The 17,333-nt window shown below is 39.5% G+C and overlaps 14 non-coding genes across 14 annotated transcripts; all 14 read left to right on the top strand.

Annotated features, from left to right (window-relative positions):
* Positions 1–3,223: 3,223 nt before the first annotated feature.
* On the top strand, positions 3,224–3,305 carry TRNAL-UAG (transfer RNA leucine (anticodon UAG)). Its single transcript has one exon. It is a non-coding gene; the product is annotated as a tRNA-Leu (tRNA).
* Positions 3,306–3,544: 239 nt separating this feature from the next.
* On the top strand, positions 3,545–3,626 carry TRNAL-AAG (transfer RNA leucine (anticodon AAG)). The gene has a single exon. It is a non-coding gene; the product is annotated as a tRNA-Leu (tRNA).
* Positions 3,627–4,025: 399 nt separating this feature from the next.
* TRNAL-AAG (transfer RNA leucine (anticodon AAG)) lies at positions 4,026–4,107 on the top strand. The gene has a single exon. It is a non-coding gene; the product is annotated as a tRNA-Leu (tRNA).
* Positions 4,108–6,589: 2,482 nt separating this feature from the next.
* On the top strand, positions 6,590–6,671 carry TRNAL-UAG (transfer RNA leucine (anticodon UAG)). The gene has a single exon. It is a non-coding gene; the product is annotated as a tRNA-Leu (tRNA).
* Positions 6,672–6,917: 246 nt separating this feature from the next.
* On the top strand, positions 6,918–6,999 carry TRNAL-AAG (transfer RNA leucine (anticodon AAG)). The gene has a single exon. It is a non-coding gene; the product is annotated as a tRNA-Leu (tRNA).
* Positions 7,000–7,398: 399 nt separating this feature from the next.
* On the top strand, positions 7,399–7,480 carry TRNAL-AAG (transfer RNA leucine (anticodon AAG)). The gene has a single exon. It is a non-coding gene; the product is annotated as a tRNA-Leu (tRNA).
* Positions 7,481–10,289: 2,809 nt separating this feature from the next.
* On the top strand, positions 10,290–10,371 carry TRNAL-AAG (transfer RNA leucine (anticodon AAG)). Its single transcript has one exon. It is a non-coding gene; the product is annotated as a tRNA-Leu (tRNA).
* A 399-nt stretch (positions 10,372–10,770) lies between these two features.
* Positions 10,771–10,852, top strand: TRNAL-UAG (transfer RNA leucine (anticodon UAG)). Its single transcript has one exon. It is a non-coding gene; the product is annotated as a tRNA-Leu (tRNA).
* Positions 10,853–11,091: 239 nt separating this feature from the next.
* On the top strand, positions 11,092–11,173 carry TRNAL-AAG (transfer RNA leucine (anticodon AAG)). The gene has a single exon. It is a non-coding gene; the product is annotated as a tRNA-Leu (tRNA).
* Positions 11,174–11,572: 399 nt separating this feature from the next.
* On the top strand, positions 11,573–11,654 carry TRNAL-AAG (transfer RNA leucine (anticodon AAG)). The gene has a single exon. It is a non-coding gene; the product is annotated as a tRNA-Leu (tRNA).
* A 2,482-nt stretch (positions 11,655–14,136) lies between these two features.
* TRNAL-UAG (transfer RNA leucine (anticodon UAG)) lies at positions 14,137–14,218 on the top strand. The gene has a single exon. It is a non-coding gene; the product is annotated as a tRNA-Leu (tRNA).
* Positions 14,219–14,464: 246 nt separating this feature from the next.
* Positions 14,465–14,546, top strand: TRNAL-AAG (transfer RNA leucine (anticodon AAG)). The gene has a single exon. It is a non-coding gene; the product is annotated as a tRNA-Leu (tRNA).
* Positions 14,547–14,926: 380 nt separating this feature from the next.
* On the top strand, positions 14,927–15,008 carry TRNAL-UAG (transfer RNA leucine (anticodon UAG)). The gene has a single exon. It is a non-coding gene; the product is annotated as a tRNA-Leu (tRNA).
* Positions 15,009–15,247: 239 nt separating this feature from the next.
* TRNAL-AAG (transfer RNA leucine (anticodon AAG)) lies at positions 15,248–15,329 on the top strand. Its single transcript has one exon. It is a non-coding gene; the product is annotated as a tRNA-Leu (tRNA).
* The last annotated feature ends 2,004 nt before the right edge of the window (positions 15,330–17,333 follow it).

Consider the following 17,333-nt stretch of genomic DNA (forward strand, 5'->3'; position numbering starts at 1 on the left):
CTTTAATCCCACTGCTGCCAGTATTATGAGGTCTTGAAATGTTTTTGTACTTATTCTTATGATTTTGCTAACATGCAAATTAGCATGTGATCTAATCTTCTTTTGTATTTGTATGATTTTTCGGTTTTCAGTTAAGATAAAGACCGTTGATAGAATCATTGGTTTTTCCTAATGTTTAGAGACATGCCCTTTTTCCAACATGCACTAATTTTAAATGTTGTCAAATGTACTTCACTTACTCTAAGGAAGCCTACTTAATCATGCTGAGTATGACTCAGCAGTATGAGTTCTTGAAAATCTTTTGATCTTACATAGTAACATAGTAACATAGTTAGTAAGGCCGAAAAAAGACATTTGTCCATCCAGTTCAGCCTATATTCCATCATAATAAATACCCAGATCTACGTCCTTCTACAGAACCTAATAATTGTATGATACAATATTGTTCTGCTCCAGGAAGACATCCAGGCCTCTCTTGAACCCCTCGACTGAGTTTGCCATCACCACCTCCTCAGGCAAGCAATTCCAGATTCTCACTGCCCTAACAGTAAAGAATCCTCTTCTATGTTGGTGGAAAAACCTTCTCTCCTCCAGACGCAAAGAATGCCCCCTTGTGCCCGTCACCTTCCTTGGTATAAACAGATCCTCAGCGAGATATTTGTATTGTCCCCTTATATACTTATACATGGTTATTAGATCGCCCCTCAGTCGTCTTTTTTCTAGACTAAATAATCCTAATTTCGCTAATCTATCTGGGTATTGTAGTTCTCCCATCCCCTTTATTAATTTTGTTGCCCTCCTTTGTACTCTCTCTAGTTCCATTATATCCTTCCTGAGCACCGGTGCCCAAAACTGGACACAGTACTCCATGTGCGGTCTAACTAGGGATTTGTACAGAGGCAGTATAATGCTCTCATCATGTGTATCCAGACCTCTTTTAATGCACCCCATGATCCTGTTTGCCTTGGCAGCTGCTGCCTGGCACTGGCTGCTCCAGGTAAGTTTATCATTAACTAGGATCCCCAAGTCCTTCTCCCTGTCAGATTTACCCAGTGGTTTCCCGTTCAGTGTGTAATGGTGATATTGATTCCCTCTTCCCATGTGTATAACCTTACATTTATCATTGTTAAACCTCATCTGCCACCTTTCAGCCCAAGTTTCCAACTTATCCAGATCCATCTGTAGCAGAATACTATCTTCTCTTGTATTAACTGCTTTACATAGTTTTGTATCATCTGCAAATATCGATATTTTACTGTGTAAACCTTCTACCAGATCATTATCTTATTCTTATAATTATGAAAACAGACAAAATTTGCATGTGCTTTCATCCCACTGCTGCCAGTATGATATGTGCTTGAAAATTGTTTTGAACTTACTCTTATGATTTTACTAACATACAAACTTACATGTGTTTTAATCTTCTCTTGTATTTGCTTAAGTGTTTTCTTTCTGGTTAAGATAAAAACAGTTGATAGAATTATTGTTTTTTTCCTAATATTTAGAGACATGTCTGTCATGATATGTACTTTTGCCCTGTCCTGTATTTGAATAATATGCCATTTGATGTATGTAACTGTTCTCTGGTTTCTATTAGCTGTAATTTATGTATTTTCTTGTGCTGGGAGTTCACCTGTAACAATATGTCTCCTTCCCCCAATACTTGCAGCCCTAAGCTATAATGTAATTAAGGTTTGTCAACACCACTAGTGAAGAATAGCCATTCTTTCTCACAGCAGGTGGCTAGTCATATGTACATACTTGATAGACTAAGAGGAGCCGACCAGTCTAGAATCTTCAGGTGGACCCAACCATTGAATAGAAGGTGTGACCCCTACCCCCCTTCATGGGCGGATCCCAGGAGCTCAGATAATCCATTCTTATTTTTGAGATCAGATGTGAGTTGATCCTTAAAGGGGAAGGAGTGGGGATTCTTAGCTGAGGCAAGACCCCACGTCCATCTGTGACTGCGGAAGCGTACGGGATGAGACTTGAGCTGAGGACATATCTCGTCGTTCGTGAGATTGTTTTGGGATCCCTTGGACTCATGTGGACCATTGCTTTGTTAGCTGGCACAAGGATTATCTGGAGGTGCCCCCGAATCTGTTCTGTTGGACTCGTGGAAGGACTATTGTTTCGTTTATCAGGTGCGGGATTACTGGAAAGCACCTCCAGATCTGTTTATTTCCTTGGGCTTATTGTGGACTTCTGGTGGACTTGAAGGACATTATGGATATTTGATGTTGTATGCTCCCTGCTTTAATAAATCTCATTGGATCATCCCTCGGCCTGTTGTCCCTTCTTGCTCTGCTGTACACCCCGTCACAAACTGGTTGGCAGCAGTGGGATCAGAGCAGAAGGAATGGAGGACAAAGGCCCATCAACATTGGGAACCAGCACCACAGAGTACAAGAGCTGGACTGCGATGAACCTACAAACAAAGGCCCATGAAGTAGGAGTCCGTTTTAAAGGACTCTCCAAGGAGCAGCTAATTGAGGCTTTGGAAGGAGTTCGCCTGCAAGATGACACTGAGGAAGGATCCTCACAGCAAATGGAGGAAAGACTGCAGCCGGAGGTAAATACCCAAAAAAGTCAGTGGGTTGTGTGGTACGAGGAGGAGTTGGCATTTCTGGGAGAAGAGGCCACCATAGACGATAAGAGGAAGGCCATTCACAGAGCTCAGGAGATGGCATTGCTGGAGCAGATCGCTTTGGAAGCAGCTAGAAGCTCCAGACAGACTGTAACCTCAGCACCCACCATGAGGGAACTCCCCAGAGTGTCCCACAAAGACTTTAAGCCCTTTAATGAGGCTGCAGGCGACATTGAGGGCTTCTTCCAGGACTTTGAGCATCAGTGTTGATTAATGGAAGTCCCGGAAAGGGAGCGAGTTCGACATCTTGTGGGGTTCTTAGAGGGTGGAGCTGCTGAAGCCTATAGAGCTATGGACCCTCAGGGGAACTGTGAGTATGCGGCGATTAAACAGACTATTCTAGGACATTATGCTATGTTAAACCTTGTTATCTTATTCTTATAATTATGCTAACATACAAAATTAGCATATGCTTTAATCCCACTGCTGCCAGTATTATGCGGTCTTGAAATGTTTTTGTACTTATTCTTATGATTTTGCTAACATGCAAATTAACGTGATTTAATCTTTTGTATTTGTATAATTTTGCGGTTTTCAGTTAAGATAAGGAATCGTAAAAATCATGCTGTTAAAGGTAGCATGGCCGAGTGGTCTAAGGCGCTGGAATTAGGCTCCAGTCTCTTTGGAGGCGTGGGTTCAAATCCCACTGCTGCCAGTGTATTTCTACTTTGAAACTTTTTAGCTTATATTTATGATTTTGCTAATAGAAAAATTAGCATGTGTTTTATTATTTTGTATTTGTATGAGTCCATGCTTTGCTGTTTTGCAAAAGACAGTAGATAGAATCATTGCTTTTTGCTTAGAGACCTATCCATTTTCCACCTTGAAGAAGTTAAAATGTAGGAAAATTCACTAAACTTACTCTAAGGAAGCTGTTTTTATGTAGTATATTAGGGTAGCATGGCCGAGCGGTCTAAGGCGCTGGATTAAGGCTCCAGTCTCTTCAGAGGCGTGGGTTCAAATCCCACTGCTGCCAGTAGGTCTTCAGAACATTTTGATCTAATTCAAATGATTTTGTATTTGCATGAGTGTGTGGGTTTCTGTTTAGGAAAAGACAGTTGATAGAATCATTGTTTTTTCCTATTGTTTAGAGACTTAACCATTTTACAACAGACCTGTAGGTTTAAATCCCACTGCTGCCAGTAGTAAGAGTTCCTTAAAACCTTTTTATCTTATTCTTATACATACGCTAATATACAAAATTAGCATATGCTTTAATCCCACTGCTGCCAGTATTATGCGGTCTTGAAATGTTTTTGTACTTATTCTTATGATTTTGCTAACATGCAAATTAACATGTGATTTAATCTTTTGTATTTGTATAATTTTGTGGTTTTCAGTTAAGATAAGGAATCTTAAAAGTCATGCTGCTAAAGGTAGCATGGCCGAGCGGTCTAAGGCGCTGGATTAAGGCTCCAGTCTCTTCAGAGGCGTGGGTTCAAATCCCACTGCTGCCAGTAGGTCTTCAGAACCTTTTGATCTAATTCTTATGATTTTGTATTTGCATGAGTGTGTGGATTTCTGTTTAGGAAAAGACAGTTGATAGAATCATTGGTTTTTCCTATTGTTTAGAGACTTAACCATTTTACAACAGACCTGTAGGTTCAAATCCCACTGCTGCCAGTAGTAAGAGTTCCTTAAAACCTTTTTATCTTATTCTTATAACTATGCTAACATACAAAATTAGCATATGCTTTAATCCCACTGCTGCCAGTATTATGAGGTCTTGAAATGTTTTTGTACTTATTCTTATGATTTTGCTAACATGCAAATTAGCATGTGATCTAATCTTCTTTTGTATTTGTATGATTTTTCGGTTTTCGGTTAAGATAAAGACCGTTGATAGAATCATTGGTTTTTCCTAATGTTTAGAGACATGCCCTTTTTCCAACATGCACTAATTTTAAATGTTGTCAAATGTACTTCACTTACTCTAAGGAAGCCTACTTAATCATGCTGAGTATGACTCAGCAGTATGAGTTCTTGAAAATCTTTTGATCTTATTCTTATAATTATGAAAACAGACAAAATTTGCATGTGCTTCCATCCCACTGCTGCCAGTATGATATGTGCTTGAAAATTGTTTTGAACTTACTCTTATGATTTTACTAACATACAAACTTACATGTGTTTTAATCTTCTTTTGTATTTGCTTAAGTGTTTTCTTTCTGGTTAAGATAAAAACAGTTGATAGAATTATTGTTTTTTTCCTAATATTTAGAGACATGTATGTCATGATATGTACTTTTGCCCTGTCCTGTATTTGAATAATATGCCATTTGATGTATGTAACTGTTCTCTGGTTTCTATTAGCTGTAATTTATGTATTTTCTTGTGCAGGGAGTTCACCTGTAACAATATGTCTCCTTCCCCCAATACTTGCAGCCCTAAGCTATAATGTAATTAAGGTTTGTCAACACCACTAGTGAAGAATAGCCATTCTTTCTCACAGCAGGTGGCTAGTCATATGTACATACTAGATAGACTAAGAGGAGCCAACCAGTCTAGAATCTTCAGGTGGACCCAACCATTGAATAGAAGGTGTGACCCCTACCCCCCTTCATGGGCGGATCCCAGGAGCTCAGATAATCCATTCTTATTTTTGAGATCAGATGTGAGTTGATCCTTAAAGGGGAAGGAGTGGGGATTCTTAGCTGAGGCAAGACCCCACGTCCATCTGTGACTGCGGAAGCGTACGGGATGAGACTTGAGCTGAGGACATATCTCGTCGTTCGTGAGATTGTTTTGGGATCCCTTGGACTCATGTGGACTATTGCTTTGTTAGCTGGCACAAGGATTATCTGGAGGTGCCCCCGAATCTGTTCTGTTGGACTCGTGGAAGGACTATTGTTTCGTTTATCGGGTGCGGGATTACTGGAAAGCACCTCCAGATCTGTTTATTTACTTGGGCTTATTGTGGACTTCTGGTGGACTTGAAGGACATTATGGATATTTGATGTTGTATGCTCCCTGCTTTAATAAATCTCATTGGATCATCCCTCGGCCTGTTGTCCCTTCCTGCTCTGCTGTACACCCCGTCACAAACTGGTTGGCAGCAGTGGGATCAGAGCAGAAGGAATGGAGGACAAAGGCCCATCAACATTGGGAACCAGCACCGCAGAGTACAAGAGCTGGACTGCGATGAACCTACAAACAAAGGCCCATGAAGTAGGAGTCCATTTTAAAGGACTCTCCAAGGAGCAGCTAATTGAGGCTTTGGAAGGAGTTCGCCTGCAAGATGACACTGAGGAAGGATCCTCACAGCAAATGGAGGAAAGACTGCAGCCGGAGGTAAATACCCAAAAAAGTCAGTGGGTTGTGTGGTACGAGGAGGAGTTGGCATTTCTGGGAGAAGAGGCCACCATAGACGATAAGAGGAAGGCCATTCACAGAGCTCAGGAGATGGCATTGCTGGAGCAGATCGCTTTGGAAGCAGCTAGAAGCTCCAGACAGACTGTAACCTCAGCACCCACCATGAGGGAACTCCCCAGAGTGTCCCACAAAGACTTTAAGCCCTTTAATGAGGCTGCAGGCGACATTGAGGGCTTCTTCCAGGACTTTGAGCATCAGTGTTGATTAATGGAAGTCCCGGAAAGGGAGCGAGTTCGACATCTTGTGGGGTTCTTAGAGGGTGGAGCTGCTGAAGCCTATAGAGCTATGGACCCTCAGGGGAACTGTGAGTATGCGGCGATTAAACAGACTATTCTAGGACATTATGCTATGTTAAACCTTGTTATCTTATTCTTATAATTATGCTAACATACAAAATTAGCATATGCTTTAATCCCACTGCTGCCAGTATTATGCGGTCTTGAAATGTTTTTGTACTTATTCTTATGATTTTGCTAACATGCAAATTAACGTGATTTAATCTTTTGTATTTGTATAATTTTGCGGTTTTCAGTTAAGATAAGGAATCGTAAAAATCATGCTGTGAAAGGTAGCATGGCCGAGTGGTCTAAGGCGCTGGAATTAGGCTCCAGTCTCTTTGGAGGCGTGGGTTCAAATCCCACTGCTGCCAGTGTATTTCTACTTTGAAACTTTTTAGCTTATATTTATGATTTTGCTAATAGAAAAATTAGCATGTGTTTTATTATTTTGTATTTGTATGAGTCCATGCTTTGCTGTTTTGCAAAAGACAGTAGATAGAATCATTGCTTTTTCCTTTTTGCTTAGAGACCTATCCATTTTCCACCTTGAAGAAGTTAAAATGTAGGAAAATTCACTAAACTTACTCTAAGGAAGCTTTTTTCATGTAGTATATTAAGGTAGCATGGCCGAGCGGTCTAAGGCGCTGGATTAAGGCTCCAGTCTCTTCAGAGGCGTGGGTTCAAATCCCACTGCTGCCAGTAGGTCTTCAGAACATTTTGATCTAATTCAAATGATTTTGTATTTGCATGAGTGTGTGGGTTTCTGTTTAGGAAAAGACAGTTGATAGAATCATTGGTTTTTCCTATTGTTTAGAGACTTAACCATTTTACAACAGACCTGTAGGTTTAAATCCCACTGCTGCCAGTAGTAAGAGTTCCTTAAAACCTTTTTATCTTATTCTTATACATACGCTAATATACAAAATTAGCATATGCTTTAATCCCACTGCTGCCAGTATTATGCGGTCTTGAAATGTTTTTGTACTTATTCTTATGATTTTGCTAACATGCAAATTAACATGTGATTTAATCTTTTGTATTTGTATAATTTTGTGGTTTTCAGTTAAGATAAGGAATCTTAAAAGTCATGCTGCTAAAGGTAGCATGGCCGAGCGGTCTAAGGCGCTGGATTAAGGCTCCAGTCTCTTCAGAGGCGTGGGTTCAAATCCCACTGCTGCCAGTAGGTCTTTAGAACCTTTTGATCTAATTCTTATGATTTTGTATTTGCATGAGTGTGTGGATTTCTGTTTAGGAAAAGACAGTTGATAGAATCATTGGTTTTTCCTATTGTTTAGAGACTTAACCATTTTACAACAGACCTGTAGGTTCAAATCCCACTGCTGCCAGTAGTAAGAGTTCCTTAAAACCTTTTTATCTTATTCTTATAACTATGCTAACATACAAAATTAGCATATGCTTTAATCCCACTGCTGCCAGTATTATGAGGTCTTGAAATGTTTTTGTACTTATTCTTATGATTTTGCTAACATGCAAATTAGCATGTGATCTAATCTTCTTTTGTATTTGTATGATTTTTCGGTTTTCGGTTAAGATAAAGACCGTTGATAGAATCATTGGTTTTTCCTAATGTTTAGAGACATGCCCTTTTTCCAACATGCACTAATTTTAAATGTTGTCAAATGTACTTCACTTACTCTAAGGAAGCCTACTTAATCATGCTGAGTATGACTCAGCAGTATGAGTTCTTGAAAATCTTTTGATCTTATTCTTATAATTATGAAAACAGACAAAATTTGCATGTGCTTTCATCCCACTGCTGCCAGTATGATATGTGCTTGAAAATTGTTTTGAACTTACTCTTATGATTTTACTAACATACAAACTTACATGTGTTTTAATCTTCTTTTGTATTTGCTTAAGTGTTTTCTTTCTGGTTAAGATAAAAACAGTTGATAGAATTATTGTTTTTTTCCTAATATTTAGAGACATGTCTGTCATGATATGTACTTTTGCCCTGTCCTGTATTTGAATAATATGCCATTTGATGTATGTAACTGTTCTCTGGTTTCTATTAGCTGTAATTTATGTATTTTCTTGTGCAGGGAGTTCACCTGTAACAATATGTCTCCTTCCCCCAATACTTGCAGCCCTAAGCTATAATGTAATTAAGGTTTGTCAACACCACTAGTGAAGAATAACCATTCTTTCTCACAGCAGGTGGCTAGTCATATGTACATACTAGATAGACTAAGAGGAGCCGACCAGTCTAGAATCTTCAGGTGGACCCAACCATTGAATAGAAGGTGTGACTCCTACCCCCCTTCATGGGCGGATCCCAGGAGCTCAGATAATCCATTCTTATTTTTGAGATCAGATGTGAGTTGATCCTTAAAGGGTAAGGAGTGGGGATTCTTAGCTGAGGCAAGACCCCACGTCCATCTGTGACTGCGGAAGCGTACGGGATGAGACTTGAGCTGAGGACATATCTCGTCGTTCGTGAGATTGTTTTGGGATCCCTTGGACTCATGTGGACTATTGCTTTGTTAGCTGGCACAAGGATTATCTGGAGGTGCCCCCGAATCTGTTCTGTTGGACTCGTGGAAGGACTATTGTTTCGTTTATCGGGTGCGGGATTACTGGAAAGCACCTCCAGATCTGTTTATTTACTTGGGCTTATTGTGGACTTCTGGTGGACTTGAAGGACATTATGGATATTTGATGTTGTATGCTCCCTGCTTTAATAAATCTCATTGGATCATCCCTCGGCCTGTTGTCCCTTCCTGCTCTGCTGTACACCCCGTCACAAATTGGTTGGCAGCAGTGGGATCAGAGCAGAAGGAATGGAGGACAAAGGCCCATCAACATTGGGAACCAGCACCGCAGAGTACAAGAGCTGGACGGCGATGAACCTACAAACAAAGGCCCATGAAGTAGGAGTCCATTTTAAAGGACTCTCCAAGGAGCAGCTAATTGAGGCTTTGGAAGGAGTTCGCCTGCAAGATGACACTGAGGAAGGATCCTCACAGCAAATGGAGGAAAGACTGCAGCCGGAGGTAAATACCCAAAAAAGTCAGTGGGTTGTGTGGTACGAGGAGGAGTTGGCATTTCTGGGAGAAGAGGCCACCATAGACGATAAGAGGAAGGCCATTCACAGAGCTCAGGAGATGGCATTGCTGGAGCAGATCGCTTTGGAAGCAGCTAGAAGCTCCAGACAGACTGTAACCTCAGCACCCACCATGAGGGAACTCCCCAGAGTGTCCCACAAAGACTTTAAGCCCTTTAATGAGGCTGCAGGCGACATTGAGGGCTTCTTCCAGGACTTTGAGCATCAGTGTTGATTAATGGAAGTCCCGGAAAGGGAGCGAGTTCGACATCTTGTGGGGTTCTTAGAGGGTGGAGCTGCTGAAGCCTATAGAGCTATGGACCCTCAGGGGAACTGTGAGTATGCGGCGATTAAACAGACTATTCTAGGACATTATGCTATGTTAAACCTTGTTATCTTATTCTTATAATTATGCTAACATACAAAATTAGCATATGCTTTAATCCCACTGCTGCCAGTATTATGCGGTCTTGAAATGTTTTTGTACTTATTCTTATGATTTTGCTAACATGCAAATTAACGTGATTTAATCTTTTGTATTTGTATAATTTTGCGGTTTTCAGTTAAGATAAGGAATCGTAAAAATCATGCTGTTAAAGGTAGCATGGCGAGTGGTCTAAGGCGCTGGAATTAGGCTCCAGTCTCTTTGGAGGCGTGGGTTCAAATCCCACTGCTGCCAGTGTATTTCTACTTTGAAACTTTTTAGCTTATATTTATGATTTTGCTAATAGAAAAATTAGCATGTGTTTTATTATTTTGTATTTGTATGAGTCCATGCTTTGCTGTTTTGCAAAAGACAGTAGATAGAATCATTGCTTTTTCCTTTTTGCTTAGAGACCTATCCATTTTCCACCTTGAAGGAGTTAAAATGTAGGAAAATTCACTAAACTTACTCTAAGGAAGCTTTTTTCATGTAGTATATTAAGGTAGCATGGCCGAGCGGTCTAAGGCGCTGGATTAAGGCTCCAGTCTCTTCAGAGGCGTGGGTTCAAATCCCACTGCTGCCAGTAGGTCTTCAGAACATTTTGATCTAATTCAAATGATTTTGTATTTGCATGAGTGTGTGGGTTTCTGTTTAGGAAAAGACAGTTGATAGAATCATTGTTTTTTCCTATTGTTTAGAGACTTAACAATTTTACAACAGACCTGTAGGTTTAAATCCCACTGCTGCCAGTAGTAAGAGTTCCTTAAAACCTTTTTATCTTATTCTTATACATACGCTAACATACAAAATTAACATATGCTTTAATCCCACTGCTGCCAGTATTATGCGGTCTTGAAATGTTTTTGTACTTATTCTTATGATTTTGCTAACATGCAAATTAACATGTGATTTAATCTTTTGTATTTGTATAATTTTGCGGTTTTCAGTTAAGATAAGGAATCGTAAAAATCATGCTGTTAAAGGTAGCATGGCCGAGTGGTCTAAGGCGCTGGACTTAGGCTCTAGTCTCTTTGGAGGCGTGGGTTCAAATCCCACTGCTGCCAGTGTATTTCTACTTTGAAACTTTTTAGCTTATATTTATGATTTTGCTAATAGAAAAATTAGCATGTGTTTTATTATTTTGTATTTGTATGAGTCCATGCTTTGCTGTTTTGCAAAAGACAGTAGATAGAATCATTGCTTTTTGCTTAGAGACCTATCCATTTTCCACCTTGAAGAAGTTAAAATGTAGGAAAATTCACTAAACTTACTCTAAGGAAGCTTTTTTCATGTAGTATATTAAGGTAGCATGGCCGAGCGGTCTAAGGCGCTGGATTAAGGCTCCAGTCTCTTCAGAGGCGTGGGTTCAAATCCCACTGCTGCCAGTAGGTCTTCAGAACATTTTGATCTAATTCAAATGATTTTGTATTTGCATGAGTGTGTGGGTTTCTGTTTAGGAAAAGACAGTTGATAGAATCATTGGTTTTTCCTATTGTTTAGAGACTTAACCATTTTACAACAGACCTGTAGGTTTAAATCCCACTGCTGCCAGTAGTAAGAGTTCCTTAAAACCTTTTTATCTTATTCTTATACATACGCTAATATACAAAATTAGCATATGCTTTAATCCCACTGCTGCCAGTATTATGCGGTCTTGAAATGTTTTTGTACTTATTCTTATGATTTTGCTAACATGCAAATTAACATGTGATTTAATCTTTTGTATTTGTATAATTTTGTGGTTTTCAGTTAAGATAAGGAATCTTAAAAGTCATGCTGCTAAAGGTAGCATGGCCGAGCGGTCTAAGGCGCTGGATTAAGGCTCCAGTCTCTTCAGAGGCGTGGGTTCAAATCCCACTGCTGCCAGTAGGTCTTTAGAACCTTTTGATCTAATTCTTATGATTTTGTATTTGCATGAGTGTGTGGATTTCTGTTTAGGAAAAGACAGTTGATAGAATCATTGGTTTTTCCTATTGTTTAGAGACTTAACCATTTTACAACAGACCTGTAGGTTCAAATCCCACTGCTGCCAGTAGTAAGAGTTCCTTAAAACCTTTTTATCTTATTCTTATAACTATGCTAACATACAAAATTAGCATATGCTTTAATCCCACTGCTGCCAGTATTATGAGGTCTTGAAATGTTTTTGTACTTATTCTTATGATTTTGCTAACATGCAAATTAGCATGTGATCTAATCTTCTTTTGTATTTGTATGATTTTTCGGTTTTCGGTTAAGATAAAGACCGTTGATAGAATCATTGGTTTTTCCTAATGTTTAGAGACATGCCCTTTTTCCAACATGCACTAATTTTAAATGTTGTCAAATGTACTTCACTTACTCTAAGGAAGCCTACTTAATCATGCTGAGTATGACTCAGCAGTATGAGTTCTTGAAAATCTTTTGATCTTATTCTTATAATTATGAAAACAGACAAAATTTGCATGTGCTTTCATCCCACTGCTGCCAGTATGATATGTGCTTGAAAATTGTTTTGAACTTACTCTTATGATTTTACTAACATACAAACTTACATGTGTTTTAATCTTCTTTTGTATTTGCTTAAGTGTTTTCTTTCTGGTTAAGATAAAAACAGTTGATAGAATTATTGTTTTTTTCCTAATATTTAGAGACATGTCTGTCATGATATGTACTTTTGCCCTGTCCTGTATTTGAATAATATGCCATTTGATGTATGTAACTGTTCTCTGGTTTCTATTAGCTGTAATTTATGTATTTTCTTGTGCAGGGAGTTCACCTGTAACAATATGTCTCCTTCCCCCAATACTTGCAGCCCTAAGCTATAATGTAATTAAGGTTTGTCAACACCACTAGTGAAGAATAGCCATTCTTTCTCACAGCAGGTGGCTAGTCATATGTACATACTAGATAGACTAAGAGGAGCCGACCAGTCTAGAATCTTCAGGTGGACCCAACCATTGAATAGAAGGTGTGACTCCTACCCCCCTTCATGGGCGGATCCCAGGAGCTCAGATAATCCATTCTTATTTTTGAGATCAGATGTGAGTTGATCCTTAAAGGGGAAGGAGTGGGGATTCTTAGCTGAGGCAAGACCCCACGTCCATCTGTGACTGCGGAAGCGTACGGGATGAGACTTGAGCTGAGGACATATCTCGTCGTTCGTGAGATTGTTTTGGGATCCCTTGGACTCATGTGGACTATTGCTTTGTTAGCTGGCACAAGCATTATCTGGAGGTGCCCCCGAATCTGTTCTGTTGGACTCGTGGAAGGACTATTGTTTCGTTTATCGGGTGCGGGATTACTGGAAAGCACCTCCAGATCTGTTTATTTACTTGGGCTTATTGTGGACTTCTGGTGGACTTGAAGGACATTATGGATATTTGATGTTGTATGCTCCCTGCTTTAATAAATCTCATTGGATCATCCCTCGGCCTGTTGTCCCTTCCTGCTCTGCTGTACACCCCGTCACAAACTGGTTGGCAGCAGTGGGATCAGAGCAGAAGGAATGGAGGACAAAGGCCCATCAACATTGGGAACCAGCACCGCAGAGTACAAGAGCTGGACTGCGATGAACCTACAAACAAAGGCCCATGAAGTAGGAGTCCATTTTAAAGGACTCTCCAAGGAGCAGCTAATTGAGGCTTTGGAAGGAGTTCGCCTGCAAGATGACACTGAGGAAGGATCCTCACAGCAAATGGAGGAAAGACTGCAGCCGGAGGTAAATACCCAAAAAAGTCAGTGGGTTGTGTGGTACGAGGAGGAGTTGGCATTTCTGGGAGAAGAGGCCACCATAGACGATAAGAGGAAGGCCATTCACAGAGCTCAGGAGATGGCATTGCTGGAGCAGATCGCTTTGGAAGCAGCTAGAAGCTCCAGACAGACTGTAACCTCAGCACCCACCATGAGGGAACTCCCCAGAGTGTCCCACAAAGACTTTAAGCCCTTTAATGAGGCTGCAGGCGACATTGAGGGCTTCTTCCAGGACTTTGAGCATCAGTGTTGATTAATGGAAGTCCCGGAAAGGGAGCGAGTTCGACATCTTGTGGGGTTCTTAGAGGGTGGAGCTGCTGAAGCCTATAGAGCTATGGACCCTCAGGGGAACTGTGAGTATGCGGCGATTAAACAGACTATTCTAGGACATTATGCTATGTTAAACCTTGTTATCTTATTCTTATAATTATGCTAACATACAAAATTAGCATATGCTTTAATCCCACTGCTGCCAGTATTATGCGGTCTTGAAATGTTTTTGTACTTATTCTTATGATTTTGCTAACATGCAAATTAACGTGATTTAATCTTTTGTATTTGTATAATTTTGCGGTTTTCAGTTAAGATAAGGAATCGTAAAAATCATGCTGTTAAAGGTAGCATGGCCGAGTGGTCTAAGGCGCTGGAATTAGGCTCCAGTCTCTTTGGAGGCGTGGGTTCAAATCCCACTGCTGCCAGTGTATTTCTACTTTGAAACTTTTTAGCTTATATTTATGATTTTGCTAATAGAAAAATTAGCATGTGTTTTATTATTTTGTATTTGTATGAGTCCATGCTTTGCTGTTTTGCAAAAGACAGTAGATAGAATCATTGCTTTTTCCTTTTTGCTTAGAGACCTATCCATTTTCCACCTTGAAGGAGTTAAAATGTAGGAAAATTCACTAAACTTACTCTAAGGAAGCTTTTTTCATGTAGTATATTAAGGTAGCATGGCCGAGCGGTCTAAGGCGCTGGATTAAGGCTCCAGTCTCTTCAGAGGCGTGGGTTCAAATCCCACTGCTGCCAGTAGGTCTTCAGAACATTTTGATCTAATTCAAATGATTTTGTATTTGCATGAGTGTGTGGGTTTCTGTTTAGGAAAAGACAGTTGATAGAATCATTGTTTTTTCCTATTGTTTAGAGACTTAACAATTTTAAATCCCACTGCTGCCAGTAGTAAGAGTTCCTTAAAACCTTTTTATCTTATTCTTATACATACGCTAACATACAAAATTAACATATGCTTTAATCCCACTGCTGCCAGTATTATGCGGTCTTGAAATGTTTTTGTACTTATTCTTATGATTTTGCTAACATGCAAATTAACATGTGATTTAATCTTTTGTATTTGTATAATTTTGCGGTTTTCAGTTAAGATAAGGAATCGTAAAAATCATGCTGTTAAAGGTAGCATGGCCGAGTGGTCTAAGGCGCTGGACTTAGGCTCTAGTCTCTTTGGAGGCGTGGGTTCAAATCCCACTGCTGCCAGTGTATTTCTACTTTGAAACTTTTTAGCTTATATTTATGATTTTGCTAATAGAAAAATTAGCATGTGTTTTATTATTTTGTATTTGTATGAGTCCATGCTTTGCTGTTTTGCAAAAGACAGTAGATAGAATCATTGCTTTTTGCTTAGAGACCTATCCATTTTCCACCTTGAAGAAGTTAAAATGTAGGAAAATTCACTAAACTTACTCTAAGGAAGCTGTTTTTATGTAGTATATTAGGGTAGCATGGCCGAGCGGTCTAAGGCGCTGGATTAAGGCTCCAGTCTCTTCAGAGGCGTGGGTTCAAATCCCACTGCTGCCAGTAGGTCTTCAGAACATTTTGATCTAATTCAAATGATTTTGTATTTGCATGAGTGTGTGGGTTTCTGTTTAGGAAAAGACAGTTGATAGAATCATTGTTTTTTCCTATTGTTTAGAGACTTAACCATTTTACAACAGACCTGTAGGTTTAAATCCCACTGCTGCCAGTAGTAAGAGTTCCTTAAAACCTTTTTATCTTATTCTTATACATACGCTAATATACAAAATTAGCATATGCTTTAATCCCACTGCTGCCAGTATTATGCGGTCTTGAAATGTTTTTGTACTTATTCTTATGATTTTGCTAACATGCAAATTAACATGTGATTTAATCTTTTGTATTTGTATAATTTAGTGGTTTTCAGTTAAGATAAGGAATCTTAAAAGTCATGCTGCTAAAGGTAGCATGGCCGAGCGGTCTAAGGCGCTGGATTAAGGCTCCAGTCTCTTCAGAGGTGTGGGTTCAAATCCCACTGCTGCCAGTAGGTCTTCAGAACCTTTTGATCTAATTCTTATGATTTTGTATTTGCATGAGTGTGTGGATTTCTGTTTAGGAAAAGACAGTTGATAGAATCATTGGTTTTTCCTATTGTTTAGAGACTTAACCATTTTACAACAGACCTGTAGGTTCAAATCCCACTGCTGCCAGTAGTAAGAGTTCCTTAAAACCTTTTTATCTTATTCTTATAACTATGCTAACATACAAAATTAGCATATGCTTTAATCCCACTGCTGCCAGTATTATGAGGTCTTGAAATGTTTTTGTACTTATTCTTATGATTTTGCTAACATGCAAATTAGCATGTGATCTAATCTTCTTTTGTATTTGTATGATTTTTCGGTTTTCGGTTAAGATAAAGACCGTTGATAGAATCATTGGTTTTTCCTAATGTTTAGAGACATGCCCTTTTTCCAACATGCACTAATTTTAAATGTTGTCAAATGTACTTCACTTACTCTAAGGAAGCCTACTTAATCATGCTGAGTATGACTCAGCAGTATGAGTTCTTGAAAATCTTTTGATCTTATTCTTATAATTATGAAAACAGACAAAATTTGCATGTGCTTTCATCCCACTGCTGCCAGTATGATATGTGCTTGAAAATTGTTTTGAACTTACTCTTATGATTTTACTAACATACAAACTTACATGTGTTTTAATCTTCTTTTGTATTTGCTTAAGTGTTTTCTTTCTGGTTAAGATAAAAACAGTTGATAGAATTATTGTTTTTTTCCTAATATTTAGAGACATGTCTGTCATGATATGTACTTTTGCCCTGTCCTGTATTTGAATAATATGCCATTTGATGTATGTAACTGTTCTCTGGTTTCTATTAGCTGTAATTTATGTATTTTCTTGTGCAGGGAGTTCACCTGTAACAATATGTCTCCTTCCCCCAATACTTGCAGCCCTAAGCTATAATGTAATTAAGGTTTGTCAACACCACTAGTGAAGAATAGCCATTCTTTCTCACAGCAGGTGGCTAGTCATATGTACATACTAGATAGACTAAGAGGAGCCGACCAGTCTAGAATCTTCAGGTGGACCCAACCATTGAATAGAAGGTGTGACCCCTACCCCCCTTCATGGGCGGATCCCAGGAGCTAAGATAATCCATTCTTATTTTTGAGATCAGATGTGAGTTGATCCTTAAAGGGGAAGGAGTGGGGATTCTTAGCTGAGGCAAGACCCCACGTCCATCTGTGACTGCGGAAGCGAACGGGATGAGACTTGAGCTGAGGACATATCTCGTCGTTCGTGAGATTGTTTTGGGATCCCTTGGACTCATGTGGACTATTGCTTTGTTAGCTGGCACAAGGATTATCTGGAGGTGCCCCCGAATCTGTTCTGTTGGACTCGTGGAAGGACTATTGTTTCGTTTATCGGGTGCGGGATTACTGGAAAGCACCTCCAGATCTGTTTATTTACTTGGGCTTATTGTGGACTTCTGGTGGACTTGAAGGACATTATGGATATTTGATGTTGTATGCTCCCTGCTTTAAT

This window comes from Ranitomeya imitator, chromosome 4 (assembly GCF_032444005.1).
Source record: "Ranitomeya imitator isolate aRanImi1 chromosome 4, aRanImi1.pri, whole genome shotgun sequence".
In the NCBI taxonomy this organism is placed as follows: Eukaryota; Metazoa; Chordata; class Amphibia; order Anura; family Dendrobatidae; genus Ranitomeya; species Ranitomeya imitator.